The sequence below is a fragment of the Tachyglossus aculeatus genome, chromosome 24 (genome assembly GCF_015852505.1).
Source record: "Tachyglossus aculeatus isolate mTacAcu1 chromosome 24, mTacAcu1.pri, whole genome shotgun sequence".
NCBI classification, from domain to species: Eukaryota; Metazoa; Chordata; class Mammalia; order Monotremata; family Tachyglossidae; genus Tachyglossus; species Tachyglossus aculeatus.
This window is the reverse complement of record NC_052089.1, coordinates 4,862,933-4,873,796: the sequence shown is the minus strand read 5'-3', so window position 1 is coordinate 4,873,796 and position 10,864 is coordinate 4,862,933. Positions and strand designations below refer to the sequence as shown.

The 10,864-nt window shown below is 61.8% G+C and overlaps 1 pseudogene; it reads left to right on the top strand.

The window, feature by feature from the left end:
* Positions 1 to 2,516: 2,516 nt before the first annotated feature.
* LOC119945105 overlaps positions 2,517 to 10,864 on the top strand; it is a 29,476-nt pseudogene continuing 21,128 nt past the window's right edge.

The window sequence follows — 10,864 nt, the reverse complement described above, 5'->3', positions numbered from 1 at the left end:
GGGTGGAAGTGACTTTGGGGAGGTCGGACCTGATGGATTTAATTTTGTTAATGAAGTAGGAGGCCAGATCGTTGAGGGTGAGGAAAGGAGGAGGGGGGAGGATCCGGGGGCCTGAGAAGGGAGTTGAATGTACGGGAGAGCTGGCGGGGGTGATGGGCATGGGTGTCAATAAGGGAGGAGAAATAGTTTTGTCTGGCAGAGGAGAGGGCTGAGTTAAGGCAGGAAAGGATGAACTTGAAGTGAACGAGGTTGTCATGGTGTTTAGATTTTCGTCAGCAGCGTTCGGCAGCTCGAGTATAAGAGCGAAGGAGGAAGACAGTGGCAGTGATCCAGGGCTGTGGGTTAGTGGTACGAGAGCGGCGAAGGGATAGGGGAGCAAGTGAGTCTAGCTGAGTAGAAAGGGTAGAATTGAGAGCAGTAATCTGATCATCAAGACTGGGTAGAGAGGAGAGGGCGGCGAGGTGGGGTGTGAGGCGCTCCGATAGATGGATGGGGTCAAGACAGCGGAGATCTCTGTGAGGGAGTAATACGGATTTACAGGGGAAAGGAGAGTGAGTGAGGAGGCAGGTGAGAAGATTAAGATCAGAGATGGGGATTTCAGAGTTGGTGAGGGAGGACACAGTGCAGCGATAGGAGATGATGAGGTCGAGGGTATGACCAAGTTGGAGATTGGGTGGGGTAGGGTGGAGGAAGAGGTTGGCAGCGTAAAGGAGCGATCGAAGGCAGGCGGCAGAGGAGTCGTCAGGGATATCCACGTGGATATTGAATTGTCCGAGGATCAGAGTGGGCATGGAGAAGGAGAGAAGGAAGGTGAGGAAGGGGTCAAAGTCGTTAAAGAAGTTGGAAGTGGGTCCGGGAGGGCGGTAGATGACGGCTACAAGAATCTGGAGTGGGTGGTAGAGGCGAATAATGTGGGCTTCAAAGGAAGGGAAGGAAAGGGGGAGGAGGGATAGTGCGAAAGCGACGTTGGGGGGCGAGAAGGAAACCGACACCTCCTCCTTTTCCGGTGAATCTGGGGGAGTGGGAGAAGAAGAGGCCTGCACTGGAAAGAGCAGCAGAAGAGACCGTGTCATCTGGAGACAGCCATGTTTCAGTTAGGGCAAGGAGGAGTAGAGAGCTGGAAAGGAATAGGTTCAGGATGACAGGGATCTTACTTAAAACGGAGCGGGGGTTCCAGAGGCCACACGTGGCAGCGGCTGTCGAGGGAGGGGAGGGAGAGGGAAGGGTGCGAGGGGTGGGGAGGGTTTGGATTGGGATGAGTTGGTGGGGGCCTGGGCGGGGAGTGTGGGAAGGGGGGTGGCGATGGGAAAGGAGAACTGGGATGGAGTGGGGGCGGGGAGAAGGGGAGGGAGGGGGCCGGGAGGGAGGAGTGGAGGACTGGCGCTGGTACAGAGGGATCCTTGGTAGGGGGTGAGGGGGAGTGGTCTTGGTGGGTGATAGGGAGGGAAAAAGCTGGGTGGGAGGGGGAAGGGGAAGGTGAAGAATGGGAATAGCAGTTGGGAGCAAGGGAATTGAAAGTTCATGGTGAGGTCAGCAGGGCGAGTGACAGTACAGCGGGAGGTTAACAATTGAGATACAGAAGCAATAAAACAGTAGCAATGATATAAGTAGGCAATGGAATCACAGGGTGTAGTTAAACAATCAATATGCTATGGCAATAATAAAAATTGGCAGATAATGATGTCACAGAGAGCAGATACAAACTAGCAAGTGCTGGAGTAGGGTGGGCCTGTTAAGGGCGGTCAGGGAGCAGAGATACCTGGGGAGAGGAGCGAACAGTCAACTAGCATGGGAGGGCTGAGTAGGTGCGAAAGAGGTTGTCGTTAATGTAACATGGTGCTAACAGGGGCCTTTTTCCCGGGGTGGGGGGCGGGGGGGGGGAGATTCAGTCAGGACAGGACCGGGAAGGGGAGGGATGGGGGTCACTGTAAGGAAGGTCGCTAGAGTGTGGGGGGGTGGAAGCAGGGGGCGTCTATGGGGGCGCTCTCAGGTGGGGAGCCTTCCGGGAGCAGCGGGGGCCACGCGGTGTGATGGCGGGCGGGCGGGCCTCTCGGGAACGGAGTCCCGGGAGTCTATGGCGGCTCTCTGAGGAGAGGATCCTTCCGGGAGCAGCAAGGCCGCCCGGTGTGATGGCGGGCGGGCGGCGGGCTACTCGGGATCGGAGTCCCGGACGTCTATGGCGGCGCTCTGAGGAGAGGATCCCTCCGGGAGCAGCAAGGCTGCGCGGTGTGACGGCGGGCGGGCCACTCGGGAACGGAGTCCCGGGCGTCTATGGCGGCGCTCTGAGAAGAGGATCCTTCCGGGAGCAGCAAGGCCGCAATCATATATACTGTAAGCTACAAAGAAGCTCTGAAACTTGGGCTCCTCAAATCCTGCTGATACGAGATCGCTTGGGGCCTTCAGCAGCAGCTCTTTAAACTTGAACTTTCCGCTGGTAGATTCGGTTTTCGGGTTGTTCGTTGAGGATGGACAGAATGTCACATTTCTCAGAAATCAGGTTGAAAGATGGTTTGTTCATGGTGAACGGCGTCGGGGCTCGGTGTCCCGCCCCAAGGGGCCCGGGAGCCGGCGTGGGATGGAAGGCGGTGGGCGAGCGGGCGAGCGGGAGGGCGAGCGGGCGAGACGGAGGGCGAGCGGGCGACCGGGGGCCACAGAGCGCAGAATACGCCCGACCACCCGGCAAACAAGAGGTTAATGCCCGACGCGCCCCAAGAAGATACACGCCGCTCTCAATCAGAAACCGGGAATCCCATGACGTCCCTCGGTCCCTGAGCCAGGGAACCTCTGTGCCCTGGTCCCTGGTCCCTCGGTGCCCCCTGGCCCTGGTCTCCCTCTATCTCCAGGCCCTTGGGTCTCTCTCCGTCCCGGCCTTGGGTCCCCTCTAACTCCCGGCCAAGGTACGTCTCTAACTTCCGGCCCTGTTCCCCCCGTCTTCCGGCCCAGGTAGCCCTCTGGCCCCTGGCCCTGGTGCCCCGCTGCCTCCCAGCCCTGGTCCCCCGTCTCCCAGCCCAAGTACCCCTCTGCCTCCCTGCCCTTGTCCCCCTGTCTCCCGGCTCATGTACCCCTATACCTCCTGGCCCTGGTCCCCCTCTGCCGCCCTACCCTGCTCCGCGTCTGCCTCCCGGCCCTGGTCCCTCTGTGTCTCCCAGCCATGGTCTCCTTCTACCTCCAGACCCTTGGATCTTTCTCTGTCCCAGCCCTGGGCAATCCCTACCTCTCGGTCCTGGTCCCCCGGTCTCCTGGCCTAGTCCCTCCAGGCCCTAGTCCCCATCTCCCGGCTCAGGTACCTCTCTACCTCCACACCGTGGTCTCCCGGTTCCCTGGCTCAGGTACCACTCTGCCTCTTGGCTCTGGTCCCCATCTGCCTCCTGGGCCAGGTCCCTCTGTGTGTCTAGGCCCTGTTACCTCTGTGCCTCCCAGCACTAGTCTCCCTCTACTTCCAGGGCCTTGGGCCTCCCTCTGTCCCGGCCCTGGGTCCCCTCTACCTTCTGGCCCTGGTCCCCCTGTCTTCCGGCCCAGGTACCCCTATGCCTCTCTGCTCTGGTCACCCCTTCCTCCTGGCCCAGGTACCCCTCTGCCTCCTGGCCCTGGTCACCTTCTGACTCCCGACCCAAGTCCCCCTCTGCCTCCCAGTCCTGGTCCCCCTCTGCTTCCCTACCCTGGTCCCTCCAGCCCCTCAGCCCTGGTCACCCTCTGCCTCCTAGCACCTGTGGCCCACTGCTTCCTGGCCCAGGTGCCCCCATGCATCCTGGCCCAGGTACCCCTCTGCCTCCTGGCCCTGGTCCCCCTCTGCTTCTCTGTCCTGGTCCCCCCCCATCTCTTGGCTCTCGTCCCCCTCTGCCGCTCGGCCCTGGTCCCCATGACTGCCGGCCAAGGTACTCCTCTGCCTCCTGGGCCTGATCCCCCGCTGCCTCCCTATCCTGGTCCCCCTCTACATCCCAGCCCTGGTCTCTCTGTGCCTCCCGGCCCTGGTCTCCCTCTATCTTCAGGCCCTGGGCACTCTCTCAGTCCCAGCCCTGGTCCCCGTCTGCCTCCCGCCCCAAGTACTGCAGTGCCTCCTGGCACTGGTCCCCCACTGCCTCCCATCCCTGGTCCCCGTCTCCCAGCCCAGGTGCACCTCTGCCTCCTGGTACTGGTCCCCCACTGAGTCTAGGTCCTGGTCCCCCTCTGCCTCTAGGCCCAGGTAACCTTCTTTCTCCCTGACCTGGTCCCCCTAGTCCTCCTGGCCCTGCCCCCCGTCTCCCAGCAGAGGTAACCCTCTGCCTCCTGGCCATGGTGCCCTTCTACCGGGTTTCCCTGGTCCCCTTCTGCCTCCCGGCCCTGGTATCTCTGTGCCTCCCGGCCCTGGTCTCCTTCTACCTCCAGGCCCTTGGGTCTCTCTCCATCCCGGCCCTGGGTCCCCTCTACCTGCTGGCCCTGTTCCCCCGTCTCCTGGCCCAGGTACCCCTCCACTACCCTGTCCTGGTTCCCCTCCTCCTCCAGGCCCTCGTCCCTACGTGACTCCTGGACCTGTTTTTCTTCTGCCTTCCGGACCTTGGGTCTCTCTCCGTTCCAGCCCAGGGTCCTCTCTACTTTCCGGCCCTGGTCCCCCATGCCTCCCTGCCCCAATTCCGCGCAGCCTCTTAACCCTGGTCTCCCACTACCTCTCGGCCCTAGTCCCTCATCTCCTGGCCAAGGTACCCCTCTGCCTTCCTGTCCTGGTCCCTCTGAGTCATGGCCCTAGCACCCCTCTGTTGCCCTGACCTGATCCTCCGCTGCTTTCCGGCCCTGGACCCTCTGTGCCTCCAGACCCTGGTCACTTTCTACTTCCAGGCCCTTGCTTCTCTCTCCATCCTGGCCCTGGGTCCCCTCTACCTCCAGGCCCTGGTTTCCTTGTCTCCCAGGCCTGGGACCATTCAGCCTCCTTGCCCTGGTCCACCTCTGCCGCCCTGCCCTGCTACTCCTCTGCATCCCAGCCCTGGACCCTTTGTGCCTCAAGGTTCTGGTCTCCTTCTCCCTCAAGGCCCTTGGGTCTCTCTTCGCCCCAACCCGGGTTCCCCTCTATCTCCCAGCTCTGGTTCCCCTCTGCCTGCCCACCCTGGTCCCCTCCTGCCTCCCAGCCCTGGTCCCCCTCTGCCTCCCCGCCCTGGTCCCCTCCTGCCTCTCAGCCCTGGTCGCCCTCTGACTCTCGGCCCTGGTCCCCTTGTACCCCGGCCCAGGTACCCCTCTGCCTCCCTGTCCTGGTCCATCTGTCTCCCAGCCCTGGACCTTCTGTGCCTCCTGGCCCTGTTATCCCTCTACCTTCAGGCCCTTGGGTCTCTCTCAGTCCCAGCCCAGGGTCCCCTCTACCTCCCGGTACTGGTCCTCCTCTGTCTCCCGGCCCAAAACCCCATCACCCAGCCCAGGGAACCCTCTGCCACCAGGCCCTGATCCCCTCCTTCCTCCCTGCCCTGTTTCCCCTCTGCCTCCTGGCCCTGGAGCCTTAGTGCCTCCCGGCCCTTGTCTCCTTCTACCTCCAGGCCCTTGTGTAACTCACTACCCCGTCCCGTGGTCCCTTCTGCCTCCCGGCCCTGGTCCCTTTGTCTCCCAACCCACGTACCCCTCGGCTTCCTGGGCCTGGACACCCTCTGCCTCCCACCCCTGGTCCCCCTCTACCTCCCTGACCTGGTCTCCCCTGTTTCTCGACCCTGGTCCCCCCTGCCTTCAGGCCCAGGTATCCCTCTGCTTTATCGACCCTGGTCCCCCCTGTCTTCAAGCCCAGGTGTCCCTCTACCACCCGGACCAGGACCAGGTACCCCTCTGCCTCTTGGCCATGGACCCCCTCTGTCTCCTGGCCCTGTACTCCCCTCTGCCTCCCGGCCCTGGTCCCCCTTCTCCCAGCCCAGGTACACTCTGCCTCCTAGGCCTGAACCCCCTCTGCCACCCTGCCGTGGTCCCACTCTGCCTCCCGGCCCTGGACCCCTCTACCTCCCTGCCCTGGTCCCCCCTGCTTCTCGGCCGTGGTCCCCCTCTGCCTTCCGGCCCAGGTACCCCTCTGACTCCTGGCACTGGTCGCCCTCTGACTCCCGGCCCTGGTCCCCCGTCTCCTGGCCCAGGTACCCCTCTGCTTCCTGGCCCTGGTCCCCATCTGCTGCCCTGCCCTGTTACCCCTCTGGCTTCCAGGCCTGGTCCCTCTGTGCATCCGGGCCTTGGACTCTCTGCGCCTCCTGGCCCAGGTATCCCTCTGCCTCCTGTCAGTGGTCCCCCTCTGTCACCTGGAAGTGATCCCCCTCTGCCTCATAGCACTGGTCCCCCTCTGCTTCCCAGACCTAGTCCCCCTCTGTACGTCCTGGTCCTGGTCTCCTTCCTCCAGGCCCTGGTCACTCTCTCTATCCCATTCATTCATTCATTCATTCATTCATTCAGTCGTATTTATTGAGTGCTTACTGTGTGCAGAGCACTTGGGAAGTACAAGTTCGTAACATATAGACACAGTCCCTGCCCAATACTGGGCTCACAGTCTAGAACGGGGAGACAGACAACAAAACAACAAATATTAACAAAATAAAATAAATAGAATAGTATATACGTACAAGAGTCAAGGGCGGAGACGCACGTTGATCGCGCAGAAGAGGGGAATGGTAAACCAGTTCCTCATCTTTACCAAGAAAACTCTGCCAGAATGACCGCAGGTGGAGAGTGGGGTGTTCTGGGAGAGATGCATCTATGGAGTCGCTATCGGTCAGAAACGACTCGTCGGCATAAGACAAGACAAGAATACTTTTCATAGAAGCAGCATGGCCTAGTGGAAAGAGCGAGGCCCAGGGAGTCAGAGAACCTGTGTTGTAATCCCAGCTCTTCCAGATGCTTGCTTTGACACCTTGACCAAGTCACTTAACTACTCTATGCTTTAATTTCCTTAACTGCAAAATGGAGATCAAGTACCTGTTCTCCTTCCCGCTTAGACTCTGAGCCCCACTGTGATTGGGACTGTGTTCAAAGTGATTAAATACGCCCCAATACTTAGAATAGTGACTGACACATAATAAAGGCTCAACAAGTATCACGATGATGATGATGATGATAATACTATAGCGCTTTTACTTTTCTGAAGCACTTTCAGGTCAATTGTCTCATTTTATCCTCCCAACATCTCTGTGAAACAAGGAGATGCAGATATTTTTATCCCCGTTTTACAGTTAAGACAAAGAGGTCCAGAGAAGTTAAGCGACTCAGCCGAGGTCACCAAGCAGGTTAGGGGCAGAACCAGAATAGGAACCCAGCAAAATGAGCTCTCCACTACGCCACGGGCTTGCCTTAGGTCCCAAGGACCAGCCTCCCTGTGTTCTGCCCTTTTACTTTCTGAGGCCCAGTCAGTGCCACCCAGATGGAAACTGAGGCAGTGCAAGGCCTGCCCTACACACCTAATCTATCCGGTACTGATGGCGGTGGCCTGAGAAAGCAAAGACGTGAACCTGCAAAGATTAAATGGGATGGGTACTTTAACTTGTTGCCAAGAAAGAGAATAGAAGACAGGCCTGAGAGTCAGAAGGAAATAGGTTTTAATCCCTCTTCCACCATATGTCTGCTGTGTGATCTTGGGCAAGTCACCTGACCTCTCAGTGCCTCATTTACCCCATATGCAAAATGGGGATTAAGAGTGTACCTCTGTACGTCCTGGTCCTGGTCTCCTTCCTCCAGGCCCTGGTCCCTCTCTCTATCCCAGACTTGGGTCCCCTCTACCTCCCGGCCCTGGTCCCCCTGTCTCCGAGCGCAGGTACCCGTCTATCTCCCTCCCCTGGTCCCTCTGTTTCCCATCTCAGGTACCTCTTTGCCTCCCAGGCCGGGTCCCCCTCTACCAAACTTCCCTCGTCCCCCTCTGCCACCCTACCCTGGTCCCCTCTGCTTCCCGGCCCTGCTCCCCCTCTACCTCCCTGCCCTGGTCCTCCCGGTTCCCGGCCCTGGTCTCCCTCTGCCTTCCAGCCCAGGTACCCCTCTGCCTCCCAGACCAGGTACCCCTCTGCCACCTGGCCCTGGACCTCCTCTGTCTCCTAGCCCTGGTCCCCCTTCTCCCGGCACAGGTACCCCTCTGCCTCCCAGGTATGGCACCCCTCTGCCTCCTGTCCCTGCTCCCCTTCTGCCTCCCTGCCCTTGTCCCCCCTGCTTCTTGGTTCTGGTCCCCCTCTGCCTTCTAGGCCAGGTACCCCTCTGCCTCCTGGCACAGGTCCCCCTCTGCCCCCGGGAACTGGTCCCGCTCTGCCTCATGGCACTGGTCCCCCTCTGCTTCCCGGACCTGGTCCTTCTCTCCAGGCCCTGGTCCCTCTCTCCATCCCGGACTTGGGTGCCCTCCACCTCCCGGCCCTGATCCCCCTGTCTCCCGGCCCAGGTACCCCTCTACCTCCCAGCCCGGGTCCACCTGTTTCCCATCCCAGGTACCCCTTCGCCTCCCGGCCCGGGTCCCACTCTCACCCTGCCCTGGTCCTCTGCTGCCTCCCGGCCCTCGTTCCACTGTGCTTCCCGGCCCTGCTCTCCTATTACTCCCAGGTTCTTGGGTCTCTCTCCGTCCTGGCGCTGGGTCCCCTATACTACCCGGCCCTGGTCCCGTTGTCTTCCAGGCCAGGTACCTCTCGGCCTCCCTGCCCTGGTCCCCCTGTCTTTCGGCCCATGTACCCCTCTCCCTCCCGGCCCTGGTTCCCCTCTGTCTCCCGGCCCTGGTCTCCTACCTCCAGGCCCTTGGGTCTCTCTCCGTCCCTGCCCTGGGTCCCCACTACCTCCCAGCCCTGGTCCCCTTGTCTCCCGGCCCAGGTACCCCTCTGCCTCCTGGCCTTGTTCTTCTTCTACCTCCAGGACCTTGGGTCTTTCTCCGTCACGGCCCTAGGTCCCCTCTACCTTCCGGCCCTGGTCCCCCTCTCTACCGGCCCAGTTACCCCTCTGCCACCTGGCACCGGTCCCTCTCTGCCTCTCGGCCCTGGTCCCCCTATGCCTCCGTGCCCTGGTCCCTCCCACTTCTCGGCCCTGTTCCCCACCAGCCTTCCGGCCCAGCTATTCCATGCCTCCTGGCCCTAGTCCCCCTCTGCCTTCTGGCCCTGCTCCCCTTCCGCCGCCCTGTCACCCTCCCGGCCCTGGTCTCCTTCTACCTTCAGGCCCTTGTCTCTCTCTCCATTCCGGCCCTAGGTCCCCTCTACCTCCTAGGCCTGGTCCCCATCTCCAGACCCAGGAACCACTCTGCCTCTTAGCCCTGGTCCCTCTCTGCCTCCAGGCCCTAGTCGCCCTAGGCCTTCCAGCCCTAGTGCCCCTCTGCCTCCATGCCCTAGTTCCCCTCTGTCTCCCTGCCCTTATCACCCCTGTTTCTCTGCCCTGGTCCCCCTCTGCCTCCCGGCCCAGGTACCCCTATGCCTCCCGGCCCTGGTCCGCCTCGGCGTCTATGATCTGGTCACCCCCTGCCTCTCGACCCTGGTCCCCCTGTTTCTCAGCCCTGGTCCTCCTGTCTCCGGACCCAGATACCCCTCTGCTTTCCGGCCCAGGTACCCTACTGCTTCCAGGTCCTGGTCCCATCTGCCTCCCCGCTCTGTCCCCCTCAGCCTCCCGGCCCTGGTCCCTCTCGGCCTGCATGCTGGTCCCTCTCGACCTGAAGGCCCTGGTCCCCTCTACTTCCGGGCCCAGGTCCCCCCAGTGTCCTGGCCCAAGTTCCACTCTGCCTACTGGCCCTGGTCCCCCTCTGCCTCTAGGCCCTGATCTCCCTGTTGCCCAGCCTATGTCCCCCTCTGCTTCCCGGCCCTGGTCCCCCCAACTTATCGGCCATGGTCCCTCGCTCCCTCCCGGCCCAGGTACGCCTCTGACTCCTGGCCCTGGTCATCCTCTGCCTTCCGGCCCTGGTCCCTCGTCTCTTGGCAGAGTTACCCCTCTGCCTCCCCGCCCTGGTCCCCCTGTCTCCCTGCCCAGGTACCCCTCTGTCTCCTAGTCTTGGTCCCTCTCTGCCTCCAGGTCCTAGTCTCCCTCAACCTCCATGCCCTGATCCCTCTCTCAGTCCTGGCCCTGGGTCACCTATACCTCCCGGCTCTTGTCCCCATTTCCTGGTCCAGGTACCCCTCTGCCTCCTAGTCCTGGTCCCTCTCTGCCTCCAGGCCCTGATCTCCCTCGGCCTCCCGGTGCTGGTCCCCCTCTGCCTCCCTGCCCTTGTCGTACCACTTTTCTGCCCTGGTCCCCCTTAGCCTCCCAACCCAGGTCACCCTCTACCTCCAGGCCCAGGTACACCTTGCCTTCTGGCCCTGGTCCCCCTATGGGTCCAAGTCCTGGTGTCCCTCTGCCTCTAGGCCCTGCTCCCCCGTCTCTCAGCCCAGTTACCCCTCTGACTCCTGGCCCTGTTCCCCCTGTCTCCTGGCCCAGGTACCCTTCTGCCTCCCTGACCTGGTCCCCCTGTATCCTGGCCCAGGTACCCCTCTGACATCTTGCCCTGGTCCCCTTCTGAATACCTGCCCTGGTCCTCCTCTGCCTCAAGCCCCGGGTCCCCCTCTCCATCCCAGCCCTGGGTCCCATATACCACCCGACCCGGCTGCCCGTCTCCCGGCCCTGGTTCACCTCTGCCTCCTGGCCATCGTCCCCTTGCCTCCCGGCCCAGGCACCCCGCTGCTTCCTGGTCCTTGTCCCCTTCACCTCTCGGCCCTGGATCCCTGTGTCGCGGCCCAGGGACCCCTCTGCCGCCCTACCCTGGTCCCTCTGCCTCCCGACCCAGGTACCCCTCTGTCTCCCGGACCAGATCCCCCTCTGCCTCCCGGCCCTGGTCCACCTCTTCCTACTCGCCCTGGTCCCCATCTGCTTCCCGGCCCAGTTCCGCCTCTGCCTCCATACCCTGATCTCCCCAGCTTATCGGCCCTGATATCGCTCTGCCTCCCGGCCCAGGAAACCA